At 37.5% G+C, this 16186-nt stretch overlaps 1 pseudogene; it reads left to right on the top strand.

The window, feature by feature from the left end:
- The window catches only part of LOC102852894, a 20068-nt pseudogene extending 5810 nt beyond the window's left edge, over positions 1-14258 (top strand).
- The last annotated feature ends 1928 nt before the right edge of the window (positions 14259-16186 follow it).

A 16186-nucleotide genomic window follows, 5' to 3' on the forward strand; every position in this document is an offset into this window, starting at 1 on the left:
AAAAGAAGACCAAAGCAAATGTCAGAATAGACTCTGAATATTGCACTAAAACAAACATTTGAGAAGCCAAAGCAAAGGGAAGAAATCAAGAAGTTAAGGAATTAAATGGAAGATTAAAAGGGCATCTCAGGAAGACAAGGAAAAGTATTATGATGAAACGTGAAAGGAACTGGAGTAATCAAAAGGCCAAACTCATACAGTATTTCTTAAGCTGAAGGAACTGAAGAATATATTCAAGCCATGAGTTGCAATGCTTCAGGATGCTGAGGACAGAAATTTAAATGATTCAGGAAGTATTAAAAGTAGATGAAAGGAGTATGCAGAGTCACTGCATCAAAAAGAAGTGGCTTATAGCCAACCACAAATTGAGATACTTGGGAGTCAACCTAAGTAGAGATACAAATGACCTATATAAAGAAAACTACAGAGCATTTCGGAAAGACACAGTAAAAGACCTAAAGAAATTGGGGAAAGTGTCCTGTTCATGAATAGGATGAATAATTTCATGAAAATGACGTGTTAAATGCAATCCCAATCCAGACACCAAATTCATTTTTAAGGAAATTGAAAGGAAAATTATCAAACTATTTGGAGAGGCAAGAGACCCTGAATAAGCAAAACACTATTGGAAAAACAAAAATGAGGTGGAGGGCATAGCATTCCCTGACCTCAAAACCTACTACAAAGAAATAATAACAAAACAATATGATACTGGTACAATATCAGGCACACAGACCAATGACACAGAATTGAAAACCCAAAAATAGACCAAGCTATCTATTGTCAACTGGTACTTGACGAGGAAATCAAAGCTATCAAATGGGGAAATGACAACCTCTTAAACAAATTGTGCTGGAAAAACTGTACTTCCAACTGAAGAAAGCTGAAACAGGATTCATGTTTCACACCATACACAAAAATCACCTCAATATAGATCAGAGAACTGGGAGTAAAATCCCAAACTATAAAGTTCATAAGAGACAAACTGGGATCAGGCTTAGAAGTGCTAGTCCAAGGTATAAAGAGATGGCCAACTACAACCAGAAATGCACAATCTGAAGAAGATAAAATTGATGAATGGGACTTTCTAAAGATTAAATACCTATGTGCATCAAATACTTTTTTTCAAAAGGATGAAAAGAATACCTACCAACTGGGAACAAACATTTGGTAATAACAGTGCAAACAAGAGCCTCATGACAAAAGTTTATAGAATATTCCTGGATCTCCACAAGATAAAGACTGGTAATTCAATTACAAAATGGGCATAAAAACATAGAAAGAATTTTCACAGAGGAAGATATTTGAATAGCCAACGGACACATAAAGAAATGCTCAAAATCACTGGCAGTAAGAGAAAGAAAATCAAAACCACAATGAGATACCATCTTACTCCAGCGGCATCAGCGAAGTTTAAGAGGGCAGCAAGTAATAAATATTGGACAGGATATGGCAAGAGAAGAACTTATATATTGTTGGTGATATTGTAAAATGGTACAACCATTCTGAAAGGCAGCTTGAGGCTTCCTCGAAAAGCTGATCATAGAAATTACACATGATCCAGCTATAGCACTACTTAGAATATACCCTGAGAAAATGAGAACTGAGATACAAATGTATATTTGTAACCCAGGGTTCATATCAGCATTATTCACCATTGCACAAACATGGAAACATCCTAAATGTCCAAATAAAAACAAACGGTTTGAGAAGTTATAGTACATTTATACAATGGAATACTACGTGCAGTATGCACGAGCAATGATTTTTGTAGAAATACAAGCTGTTTTTTGAAGAGGTCATGGCACTAGATACATTATTGTCAAAGTCAGATGTATCTTGGCTGAAAGCAAAGAGTGTCAGAAGAATGTCTATGTTTTATTGACTATGCAAAGACATTTGACTACGTGCATCACAACAAATTTTGGTTTACTTGGAGAAAAGTCACACACACACACACACACACACACACACACACCATTGAATCGGAACAGAGCTGTAGATGACCCAGTGAGTTTTCAGAGTGTATTAATTACATAGGAGGAGATTGTCCATCTTTCCCCTGTGGAACACCTTGTAGATTCAAGCTATGTTTTACCCAGTGTTCTGAGTTCATGGGTTGCAGAAGGCAGAGACCCCCTAAAGATATGGAGATGAAGGGCTGACGCTCTGTTAAGCTAGTAGAGCTCATTTGGAGCTGAACTCATTATTTATTGTAAAACACAAAAGAGAAATATGCAGAAGTGCATGCACACATTTTTTAGGGTGCTGAAATATACGAACACATCTTTCAGGGTACAGAGAAAAAATTTATTTTGACTGGAGCAAGTTATTTTAAACTACCCAAACCTCTGTGTTCTCTCACTATATCTAACTTGTGAATGCAATTGTTAAGTAAGTCTGATGAAAGACTGTTGACTTGCAGTGTTTTCAGGAGGTGTATTTGGGAACCTTCCATAGCCTTCAGAACTTTTCTCAGAGAGTTTAAACCTTTAGCGGTTAAATAGCTTGTTAGGGAGTGCTGATCCAGTGCAGTTCCGGGAATAAAGTGAGAGACATTTGCAGCACCAACATTCCTAAAGGTACCTTGCATGCAAAAGACTCAGGGTTCCTGGAATATTTTCTCATACAGCAGACTCTGCAATATTGCCATTAACCCTTCAGGGATCCTTTATTTACCCCTTTTCTTTTGTTGAGTATTTAGAAGCATTAGAGAGAATATATCAGTTCTGTAGTATTCTATGGTTTGTTTTATTTTAAGTCTGCCAAATGCTGAGTAAGAAATAAAAAAAGCACAATTATCAATACAAAGGCATCAGCTGAACCACCAACAAGAGATCACACAAACAACAGGATTCATTGTTTTTATATTCTATATACTAAGCTTAAACCAGTTAACCTATGTAACTGCTGTAGATAAGTTTCAATTACATGTTTCTGCAAGTCTAAAATTTTTTGAGATACATTATGTCCCCCAAGTAAATGTTTATGAATTATTTCACTATTAAAATTGGATTTATTATATGACAAAGGGGTTAAACAAAAAAGTGGACATATTACAGTCACATTTCAGTTGCAATTGTCTCTTCAGTCCAATTAATTGATCACCCGACAACACCACGGCTTGCTAAAGATTGGCCACCTCTGCTGCCAGCTCAGAGTTTATCTGATGCTGAGATGTCCACAAGGCCTCTTAATTTTTATGCCAGTCCTGCACAAAGTCAATAGTCTGGGCACTCTGATGAAGAGCTTCACCAGCAATGGCAGCTGTAGTGATAATAGCAATTATTCACAATATTAAAGCTATGGTAAGTCCAATCACTCTTTTGGTAGGTTTGAGTCCTTTATCAATGGCTTGAAGTAGTTGATGAACAAAAATCATGACTGGAGAATCTTGCCACTGATGATACATTTTCACAGAAATCCAGACTCCAGTTTGAGCTTTACGGATATAAATACTTTCCTTCTTTTGATCAAAATCAAGAGAATGGTTAAGACAGGTATATAAGTGACATTTATTACAATATATAAAACTTTCTCTTTGGGAACAGATAATGGGCCCTTTTAGTAACAGATAAGGCAATTGAACACAAGCTTGCATATCATGAGACATATTTCTGTGAAAAATCATTTTTTCACTCTTGGTCTTGTTCACATCCATTTTATTTGTGATCTTAAAAGAAGTACTATTCTTACTATCTTTCTACTTAGTCACTTATTTACACACACTTATTTTAATGCTTTGTAAAACTGCTTTACTCGGTCTGACAAACATTCACATTTTCCCAGGGACTTAGCAAACTTGCTCCCTGGCTTTGCGATATGTCAAGTTTCTACAACTCAGGGGCTTGCAACTGATTACATTAGTCGATAGGAATATGAACAATAAACAAAGGTTTAGTCAGGGTGGTTAGGACCACTGTATACAGGAGCTCTAAATTTCCGGGGTGGTATCTGCAAACAAAGACAAAGTTTTCTGGCAAGAAGAGGTGCAGTGGCACATCTGTTGATGCTTCTGGTGGAGAATGGTCAGCGCAGATTTGGGACTGAACCTTATTCTGTACTTATTGGAATGTCTGTAAAGACTGTCTTGAGCTTTGAAAAGTCTGTCAGGGGCCACTGCTTCTTTACCCAGATAGCCTGAGTTTCCACAATCTCATCAAACTTTTTTTCTATCTGGGGTTCATATCTTATCTTTAGGTTTTTATCAGGTACTCAAAGCTTTTTGTTTCCTGTGGAAATATAAGCAAAACCTCTTCCCCATTTTAGTACAAATACAGGATTCTGCTTGCCTATCATGAAGTCTCTATAAAATACTGGCTGCTGCAAGAAGTAATGCTCTCTTTTTTGTAATAAACATTAGTGCTTTTCTGCTGGAGTATATTCTTAACTGTTTTTTGTAAAAAAAAACTGATAGTAAATAAAGCTCTATATATGTCTTATAGAAGCCCATATTCCACTTTTTTTGTTTTTTGAACATGTTTTTGGGTGTTTTATTAGAGCCTTTGATAATGGCTTGACTAGTAGAATTGTGTGAAAGGCTAGCAGTGTGTGTTATATGATATGCTGAGAAAAATTGTGCCATATTAGAAGATAAGTAAGCAGGATGATTATCAGTTTTTGTTTTGGAATATCTATAATAGCAAAACATTTTGATAAGTGTCTTTTATTTATCTGCCTTTCCAGAAGATAAGGTGGTAGCCTACTGGAAAGAGGGGGAAATGTCAATAGAATGATGGCCATATTTTAATTTCTCAAATTCAGGAACAACAGTGATGTCCATTTGCCAAATTTCATTGGAGTGTTCTCTTTTGGGATTTACTCAAGTTGGTAAGGAAATTGTAGTAACAAGCCTGTTTCCAAAAAATATTGTGAGATAATTTCAAACTTCTTACACTGGTATGATGTAATTAATGGCTGCCCTTCTTGAGCAGAGGATACTGAGCTGATAAGTGATTTATCAATGGTATCATTCCCAGTAGCCATTGGCTTTGGCATACCAGAATGAGCATGGATATGGGTAATACAGAGAGGAAATGGACAAGAGTGAAGTAGAGCTTGTAATTGACCTAACAATTGATACTATTATGTACCATCTTTGGGAACATACGCTATTCCAAACAGTAAAATACACATATTGTGAATCTGTCATGACATTAACTTGTTCTGGATGATGTGTGAGAAAAGTAAAATAACAACATGTAATTTAGCCTTTTGCATTGAGTGGTAAGAAATTTGAACTACTTTTGAATCTACATAACTAGTATAGTCAGCTATACCTACTTTATTAGCATCAGTGTAAAAGGTGAGAGTATTCAGAGGCTTATTGACAACAATGCGGGCTAATAGTCATTGAGGGTTGTTCTTTTTTTTTTTCTTCCAGGAACTATATTCTATTCTCTTTCGGGAAGGTATTGTGCATTGAACTTAAAATCCGTGCAACAGCAGTTTGCCAAAAATCATCAAATTGATAAACTTGGGTAATTTGGGCATGCGTTAGAGGTATAATGATTTTATGAAGATCATAACCAGTCAATTGAATAAACTTCTCTGCCCTTTAGCAAGCAGCTGATAAATATTCTCACCATAAGTGCTCATATTTTTCCTGTAATTTGTTAGGAAGAAATACTCATTCTATGAGATTATCCTTTTGCGTGAGAACAGTGGTGGGAGAATAAAAAAGTAAGAAAAATAATCAATTTTTAGAATAGAAAATTACTAATCCTGTCCAGTTTGGCAGATAAGATGCGTTCTTCCACAAGTGTTAATTCTTCGGCAGCCTTATCAGATAGGGTACGGGAACTATTAAGGTCAGGGAAACCCTCAAAAGTGTGGAATAAGTGCCACAAAGCACAAGTAGGAATTCCCAATGAGGGCCTTAGCTAACTGATGTTCTTAAGAAGTTTTTGAAAGTCATTAAGTGTTACGAGTTAATTTCTCCATATGGTAGCCTATGGGAGAATGAGGTGGGGTTTTTTTCTAAAATATATCATAAATATTTGTAAAGGGAATTTATTTTTATTTTGTAAAGAGTCAATTTCAACCCCAAAGAGGAAAGTTGTATCGTTTCTTCTTCCATAGACAATAATGTTTCCTTTACAGAATATACAAATAAAATATCATCCATATAATGATGAATTAAACCTCCTGGAATCTTTACCCTAACCTTTGGTAGTGATTGATGTGCAAATAATCGACACAAGGTGGGGCTGTTGAGCATGCTGTGAGGTAACATTTTCCACTGGTACGGTTCTGCAGGCTCTCTATTTTTAAGCACTGAAACAGTAAAAGCAAAGTTCTTTATAATCCTTAACAGTCAATCAATTAACTCTTGGTATGCTGCACACTGTGACAGTGATGTGCCAATCGTTGTAATGGGTACCCATGGTGGACAGTGTTGGCTGGATCTTCCCGACTAAAACAAGCATGGAAGCAGGAGTGGCATCTGCTTCCACTTTCTGGCTTGCCTCCAGAAACTTTATGTACGAACAGTGTTCAGGCCATTCGTTCACAGAGTTGCTATGAGTCGTCTACAACTTGACGGCACCAAACAACAACAAAAGCCAATGGAATTGTATAAGAACAGTCCTTTAAGTCTATAATGATCAAGGACTAGCTTTTAGGTATAATGGTTGGAAAGGTATACCTGTCTGCAGAGTTTCCATGGGTTGAATAACTTAATTGATTTTTTTTTAACATCTACTAACATTCTCTATTTTCCACTTCTCTTCTAGATAACAAAGACAAGAGAAATCCAGGGACAAGAAGATTCTATATGCCCAGATTTTAATTGTTCTTTTACAATTTCTTTTAGAACCTTTGTTTCTTCCTTTTCAGGGACCACTGCTCTACCCAGATAGACTGATTTCTTTCCACGTCAGAGGGAAGGCTTTCATTAGAGCAGTAGTCTTTAGTTTAAATTTGTCTTGAGTTAATTGTTTGGGAAAAGATACTACACTTTTTCCCTTTTCCCCAATCATTTCAAGGGGATATATCCCATATTTAACATTATATTTTTGGAAGAGTCAGAAAGTCAGAAATAGTGGGGATATGTAAAGAAGCTCCCAGATTAAACAAGCTTCATTTAAACAAGCTTGGAAGCAGGTGTGGCATTCACATCCACAATAGCTTGCCTATGTAAACCCTATGAATCTGGAGAAAGGATGAAAGTTGTACAGGAGGTGTCCAGGGCTTTTGTTCATAGGGTTGCTATGAGTAGCCTGTGACTCACTCAGTGGCACTTAGGAACACAACAACGTAAAGAAGCACCCCATTTTTGTGACAGATTATGCCCCCAAAATTTGATAACTATACTGTTGTTGTTGTTGTTGTTGATATGTATCATCAAGTTGCCTGCAACTCATAGCGACCCTAAGTACAACAGCCCTAAATCCTACTCTATCTCTTGCCAATCTTACTGTCTTACTGTCTCTGACACGCCCATCATCATTACCTCAGTCACTGAATAAATCCATCTCATCAAGGGTCCTCCTCTCCTATACTGTCCCTCCACCCTGCCAAGCATGACATCCCTCTCCAAGGGCTGATTTCACCTTGCAACATGTCCAAAGTATGTCAGATGGAGCTTCAGAATTCTTGCCTCCAAGGAGCAGCCTGGCTTCACACTCTACAGGATAAACTTGTTTGTTCTCCTAGCAGTCCATGGTATATTCAATACTCTTCTCCAACAACAAAGCTCAAAGACATCAACTCTTCTTCTATCATCCCTACTCATTGTTCAGCTCTCTGGTGCATAGCAAGCAATTGCAAAGATCATGGCTTGGATCAGCTGTACCTTAGTCTCCAGACTGACATCATTGCTCTTCAGTACTTTGGAGAGGTCTCTGACAGCAAACTTTCCCAATGCCATTAGACTTTTAATTTCCTGGCTGCTGGTACCAAGAGTGTTTACTGTAGAGCCAAGCAAACTGAAGCTGTCAACAATCTCAGTCTCTTCATCACTCATCATGATGCTGCCAATCTGCCCAGTGTTGAGAATCTTTGTTTTCTTGATGTTGAGCTTCAATCCATATTGAAGGCTGGAGTCCTTGACCCTCTGCAGCAAGTGCTTCAGGTCCTCCTCAGTTTCATCAAGCAGGGTTATGTCATCTGTATAACACAGATTGTAGATGAGTCTACCTCCATCTTGATGCCACTTTTCTCCTCATAGAGCCCAGCTTCTTGAATAATCTGTTCTGCACATAGATTGAAAAGGTAAGGAAATAGGACACATCCCTGATGCACATCCTTCCAAATTTTGAACCATGTAGTTTTACCTTGCTCTGTTCTGACAGCTGCCTCTTGGTTCAGGTATAGGTTTCACGTAAGTACAATCAAGGGTTCTGGAATTCCCATTCTTCTCAGAGTCACACAGTTAAATACCTGTGCATAGTCCATGAAACATAGATATATATTTCTCTGGTACTCTCTGCTTTCAGCTAAGATCCATCTGACATTAGCTATAATATCCATAGTGCACCCACCTCGTCTAAATCCAGCCTGCACTTCAGACAGTTCTCTGTTAATGTGCTGTTCCAGTTATGTTTGGATAATCTTCAGCAGAATCTTGCTTGCATGTGATATCAATATATTGTTTGATAGTTTCCACACTCTGTGGGATCTTCTTTCTTTGGAATAGGAACAAATACAGCTCTTTCAGTCAGTAGGCCAGGTGGCTGTCCTCCAATTTCTTGGTACAACTTGGTGAGCACATCCAGGTCAGCATCTGTTCATTGAAATATGTCAATTGGTATGCCATCATTCCTGGGGCCCTTTTCCCCCCAATTCTTTCAGAGCAGCTTGAACTTCTTCCTTCATCACTACAGGATTTTGCTCATATGTGGTTCCATGAAATTCTTCTATGTCCACCAATTCCTTTTAGTATAATGACTCTGTATACTCTTTCCATCTTCTTTTAATACTGTATCAGAAATAAATAGTTTGAATCTAATTGGTTGTCTTTCAGGGTCTTTGCAACAAATTTCATAAGAGCTCTGATGTACTTTTTGTTTTATCCACGAAATGCCCCTCACAGGAGATCCAATCACATGTCTGAAAATTTCAAGAGCATTTATTAATTGTACATGTGGAGACTTTTTCCCTCCGTAAGATGCTGGTGAGGGGAAAAAAGCCTTGAGTCCCTCCTTCCAATTGCTTTTATAGCTTTTTTTGGATGCCCTATTGGGGAAGGGGGATTGAGATCATGGTTGGTGGGTCGGGGGATCAGTCATGTGGGTCGGCTTTTGACGGGGCTGGCTACTTTGCCCACCTTTACTCCTTCTGTGTCACGTAGGCACTAGTTAATTCTTTACTTTGCAAGGACAGACAAAACTTTGCCCAGGGCATTCATGTTTGCCTTAGGCTAAGAATTTTTATGGCCTGCTTCTGCTTCTGGCATTAATGGGGGTTTATAAAAAAAAATGGGGTTTTTGCTGTCCCTTCACTTTTTCCAAAATTCCTATTCCTGTACATTTGGCTTCAATTTGTTCTGAGGGCCATCCCACTGGATAACGTTTAGTGTCTGTGATAGAAAAATCAGCACCAGTACCCAATAACCCTTTGATGGCTGTATAAGAATTACCTTTAGGGGGATTTTCCAAATATATGAAAGTCTGTGGTCTTGAATCATCAATAAATGTCTGCCCAAAAAATCTTAGATCTTGTGCTTCTACATCCCCCTTTTCTTTTTATTTGAGCAGTATTTTGCTTTAAATATGAAAGAAATAGAATTTATTCAATATAATGTCCCAGTTTTTTAGTAAATGTTCTGTCTATTTTTACCATCAAATAAGCTTCTTCTTCGTAATCTTTATCAATTATGCTACAGAGGACATGAGAGCCTTTCAGGATAAGGTGACTGTGACTCACAAGGTACCTTACAATATTAGAAGGAATAAATACTGGTTTTTTTACAATAAACTCAGAATATTGCTTTGAGCGTCACCATTTTTTATCTTTTTTTTCTCTTTTTCCAAACCATGTTTTAAATTGTAAATAATTTCCTGGGAAGAGCATGCTTGGTTCAACACATGCCAATTAAGAGAAAATTATAATTCAGGATTATATCTTTTTAAGACTCCTTCTAAAGGTGACAAAGGCTGCCTTTTGCCTGTTTGTTTTATGCAAAGATTCAGTCATCTTTATCTGCAAAATTTTTGATCATGAGTGCAATCTTGCAGAGACACTACTTCTATTCTTATTGGCCAAAAATGAATAAGAATTTGTTCTACTTTTTGATGTAACAAATCAGGATTTTTTTATCTCTCTCTTCCTCAGTTATAGGATGAGGAAGTACTACAGTAGATGCAAGACCTCCTGAATTCAGAATTAGAATTGAGAATCCAGAAATCAGCCCATCTACCTATGGACAACTGATTTTTGACAAGGAGGTGAAATCAGTTAAGTGGAAATGACAGCCTTTTTAACAAATTGTGTTGACAAAATTGGAAAACTACAGAAAACTCAAGCAAGATCCACACTAACTCAAAGTGGAGCAAGGACTTAGGACTAAAACCAAGGACTATAAACTTGCTTAGAGAAAGGCTTGGAAGAACCCTAGAGGTACTAATCCACAACATGAACAGTCTTTCAAGTATCCTGGAAAACCTGCAAACAGGAGAGGATAAAATAGAAGAATGGAACCTTCTCAAAATAAAATCCCTATGCACTTCCAAAACCTACATCAGGGTAAAAAGAGAAGTCATAGACTGGGAAAAAAAGAGTTGGTAACGACATGTTAGATAATTGACATATAGTAGAGCACCTCAATAAGATAAAGGTAAACAGCCCAATTGCAAAATGGACATAAGATATGAACAGACACTGTAGTAGCTTAAAATAATTCATAAGGCTTGGGGACTGGAGTCTCCCTCCACTCTGGAAGTTGGCTGGCTAAATGGTGGGATGGCTGGCATCTAAATGGTGGCTCTACTTGGCGGCAGTCAGACAAGGGAAGTTTCTGGGGTCCTTTTCCTAATTTGTTACTGCTCTTTTTGACCTTCTAATGTGAGTGGATGGCCATGGCCTTAGAGTAAGGGTAAGTAAGGGTGGATCCTGCTCCAGGCGGTAGTTTAAAATCCTTTAAGTGAAAAATTCTTCTATGTCGTATAGCCCTGGTGTGTCCACTTACTGTACAGAGGTAACTGGTGGTTGCTGTGAAGCTGAACTATGTGACACTGATGTGTCAAATGAGAGAATGGTTACCCAGTGTGGGCAGTGTTTGGTGAAGCTCTTCAATTAAAACAAACTTGGAAGCAGGAGTGGCATCCACTTCCGAAATGGCTTTCCTCCAGAAATTCTATGAAAGTGGAAAAACAACGAAAGGTATACAAGTGTTCAGGTCATTCATTCATAGGGTCGCTATGAGTTTTCTATGACTGGACGACACTTACCAACAACAATAGAACGATAAAAAATTCATTTAATAAAGTGGTTAGGGGATATAAAAAGCATTTCACAAATTATAAACACCAGTGGTCAACTAAATTAATTAAAAAGTCATAATCTTTAGCAATTAGAGGCATGTAGACTAAAAGGACACTAAGGTACTGGTCACAAAATAATTCAGAGGAAAATTAAAACATGTATTTGGATTTTATAAAGTAGTATTTAAAAATGTCAACTTGGGGAGGGAAAAGGGGTAAAATGTGTAACAATGAATGAATGAAATCTATCCTTTTTGTAAACTTTTGTTAAAAATCACAATTAGAATAAAAAAATTTTATTTTAAAACTAATAGACAAAATTACTAGTTGAGAGTTAGAAGACACATGAACAATGAGACAATGCAGATGAGATTATAAAGTGTTATACTTAACTACAACAACAATGATATGGAAATAGAAAAATATATTGATACAGATATTCTTTAACTAAGCTTATATGCCAAATAATACACTTATATATATCTTGTTCTTAATAGTATTGTGCATACTAACCAAAACTCAAAAGCAACCACAGTGTCTATAATTGGATAAATGGATAATCAACTCTGAGATAGAATATATATATATATATATATATATATATAAAATCAAATACTATACAGCATTGAGGAATAATAATTTTTAAGACCCTACAACAGAGATAATCTAGGGGAAATATTTAGGTAATTAAATCATAACAAAAAGACATGTATAAATGAGACCACTACTACGAAAAGTTTACACACAATAGAAAAAATTCTTTGATGGTTACCGAGGATATGAGGGTAGAAGAGGAGAGAAAAATTAGTAATCATGCAATAATTTACTCATCAAAATACCCTGGGTTTTGAGATTGTAAATTTTACAAGAGGGTTTAACCTCATTTTCCTCCTGGTGAATTCTTACCACCAACATTCCAGTTAACATACAACATGTTATGCATTAGTCAACTGGTGTTTTTTTAAATTAGATGATAAACACTAAGTTAGATGTAATGTATTATACGTATAGTACTATATTGAAAAGAAAAACACAGAGCTAAATAAAGGTTTAAGACAAAATTCCATGTTATTAACAATTTCAAACACTTCTATGTAAAAACAAATGAAAAGACGACAATCTGGGAAGGTGAAAGAGATTAAACTCATATTCCTACATGTTTGGTTGTCAGTATTTCAACCCATGTATCTGTAAATGCTTTAAGCCAGCAGGGGGCACCCTAATGACAACTTCTGAAACATAGCCAGACATCCTAAGGGAATGAGTCTCTGATCCTAAGCCCTCAGGGCCATAGTTTCTGGAGATTTTCTAAGTCTCACACTGATAGGTTATAGCAGGGTCTTAGGAACTTGTTCCTGATTATCTAAAATGTGACTAATGGCCTCTACTTCTCTGCAACAAAGAACAGTGAAGAAAATTATTGCTGCAATGAGACCACTAGTCCATACTAATATTAGAGAACCTGACAACCCCAAGTTCTGTGTTTATGAGGCCAGAACAAATAGATGGCACCTGTCCACCACTGCTGACCACTATAAATGGAATCACATTAGAACACACTGGACAGAGTGTGAGACCAACTGACACAAAACTCACAATAATAATTTGGCCAGATCTACTTGTCTAATAGAGACAGGTGGGTTATGGACACCAAATACCTCATAGCAAACCTTTCCACCTGTAACTGAACACACCGTTGTAGATCAACTCTGAGTCAAACAATATCAGATAATATCAAAGAAGAATAGTCAACCATACAAGATAAAAAAAAAAAAATGCTAACTTTACTGAGATATAAAACTTAGAAAATAGGAAAGGGGGTTGTAAGGATGCATAGAATCCAGAATCACCGGGAGAAAGTGGTAAGTTTAAAGTCAAAAAGAGGATATTTTAATGAATGTCACAAATCAAAATGTAGAAAAAGCTGTTGAATGGAAAATAAATATACTCTGTAAACTTTCATTCAAATGGTAATAAAAATAAAAAATTTTGGTTATTTTTCTTTTACTTTTCAGAATGCTAAAAAACCTAAGTCCTCCCAATCCCCCTAGGACATCCCTGTATGCCCTGGGCTATGGTCACACAGAGTCTTGCCTCTCCATATTTTGCTAGTATAAAGGAGGAGCATATGCAAATAGGGGCCTTTCTCCTGCTGATGAAAACCAAGTCAGCCACAACCCTGCAGCTCTGGGAGAGGAGCTCCAGCATCTCAGGTGTCCTCATTCAGGAACCAGAGCTCAACACAGACCAGTCACTATGTCTCCCTTTAGCTGGATTTTCCTTGTTGCTATTTTAAAAGGTAATTTTGTAGAGAACAATTGTATGTGAGTGAGCATGAGTGAAATAATGTACATGTGTAATGGTTTTCCTGATGAGACTGTCATTGTGTTTGCAGGTGTCCAGTGTGAGGTACAACTGGTGGAGTCTGGGGGAGACCTGAGGCAGCCGGGAGGGTCTCTGAAGCTCTCCTGTGCAGCCTCTGGGTTCACCTTCAGTAACTATTGGATGCATTGGGTTCGCCAAGCTCCAGGGAAAGGACTGCAGTGGGTCTCACATATTAATAAGGATGGCGGTAGCACATACTACGCAGAATCTGTGAAGGGACGATTCACCATCTCCAGAGACAATAGCAAGAACATGGTGTATCTGCAGATGAACAGTCTGAGAACTGAGGACACAGCCATATATTACTGTGCAAGAGACACAGTGAAGGAAAGTCAGTGTGAATCCAAACAGAAACCACTCGGTGGAAACGTGGAGCACACAAGATCCAGGAGCAGGTGCAGTTGTAGCTTGAAGTTGTTTCCTGTTGTAGTCTGGGCATCCGCAATCTGATAATTTCTCCAGGGAATAATCACATAGCTCTTCTTTTCTCTCCACCCGCCCTCCCGTCCTTCCCCTCCACTTTCCTTTCCTGGATCCCCCTCCTCTCATTTCTGCTCCCCTCTGTCTTTCCTCTCCTCTACTTCCCTTCCCTCCCCTCCCTTCCGTTTCCACATGTTAGTCATGTTTTTTTTAAATTTTTTTAATTAATTTTAATGAACATTTACAGAGATTTTGGATTTCCGTTCATTAATTCTGCACTTTTTTTCCCTGCCCACCTCTCCCCTCCAGTTCGCTCCTCTCTTTGAAAAGCAAAAAGAAAAATTCCTTCATTGGTATACAATTCCCCAAGCTCCCCCATCCCCCACCCACACCGAGTACACTTCTCTAAGCAACCTTAATTCTGGACTCCTGTGCTAACCATAATACCCAATCATATATCGCCTTTAATATAGTCATTTTTTAAAATTATATGCAATGAATAGAACTCTTCATGGTCTATAACATCAGGATTCTGATGAAGCTCAGGGGAATCTTGGAGTTCATTGCCTGTTGGACTCCTGGAGTCTTGCTTGGCACTAATACCTTCAGTGTAACTTGAACTTCTCTCTTTAGTACCACTGGTTGTCAATCAAGTGCTGCTTATGAAGTGATTCAGTGTTGGCCAATTATTTTTGATGCATTAATTTGTATCTTTTTTCCAAAATCTTTTGATTATTTTTTCTCATTCAAATTCTGTATCCGAAGAATCCTTTGGTATTGTAACTCCAGACTTCACCCTGGTCATTACACTTGACTGTTCTCTTCAAACTTTCCTTATGAATCTTCTGTTTAAGCATTTTGCTACATAATTTCTCTCATTGTGAGTTCCCTACAATGAAGAATACATTTCAGAATCTCTTGAATTTCCATTTCAGACTTTCGTCTTTCCTATTCTTAATGACATTTTTTGTTGTTGTTGTTGTTGTTGTTCATGGGTGATGTCCTTGGTATCACATCATAATGGTCCAGTCTTGGGTAATTAGTGTTCAATATATCAAATATATTCTTGAGATGGTTTCTAAATTCACATAGGATACACTCAAAATTGTATTCTAGGTTTTGTGGATACTATAAAATTTTCTTCAGTTTCTTATGGGTTTCATATGAACTGGTTGATCTGTAGCCTACTTGTTCTTTGGGTTGTTGTGTGGTTGTTGTTGTTTTTCTTCACTTCTATTAAATTTTTTAAGTTATATTTTTACAGTTGTCAGAACAGAGCAAGTAAACACTGCAAGATTCAAAATTGGGAATAGTGTGCATCAAGGATGTGTGCTATCTCCGTATATTTTAAATCTATATGTGGAACAGATTATCTGGGAGGCTGGGCACTATGACCAGTAGTGTGACATCAAAATTGGAGGTAGACTCATCAAGAATTTGAGTTATGCAGATAATATAATCCTGATTGCTGAAACTGAGGAGAATCTGAAGTGCTTGTTGAGGAGTGTCAAGAACTTCAGCCTTCAATATGGATTGAAGCTCAACATCTAGAAAACAAAGATTCTCACCTCTCGGCCAATTAGCAGCATCATGACAGATGGTGAAGATTGAGATTGTTGACAACTTCAGTTTGTTTGGCTCTACAATCAACACTCTTGGTACCAGTAGCCAGGAAATTAAAAGAAGCATTGGGAAAGTAGGCTGTCAGAGACCTCTCCAGAGTACTGAAGAGCAATGATGTCAATCACTTGCTATGCATCAGAGAGCTAGGCGATGACTAGGGATAATAGAAGGAAAGTTGATGCCTTTGAGCTGTGGTGCTGCAGAAGAGTATTGAATATGCCATGGACTGCTAGGAGAATAAATAAGTTTATCCTGGAGAGTGTGAAGCCAGATTACTCCTTGAAGGCTCCATCTGACATACTTTGGACATGTTGCAAGGTGGAATCAGTCTTTGG

The sequence above is a fragment of the Elephantulus edwardii genome, unplaced genomic scaffold (assembly GCF_000299155.1).
Source record: "Elephantulus edwardii isolate Elephantulus edwardi_28Jun2011 unplaced genomic scaffold, EleEdw1.0 scaffold00325, whole genome shotgun sequence".
Lineage (NCBI taxonomy): Eukaryota > Metazoa > Chordata > Mammalia > Macroscelidea > Macroscelididae > Elephantulus > Elephantulus edwardii.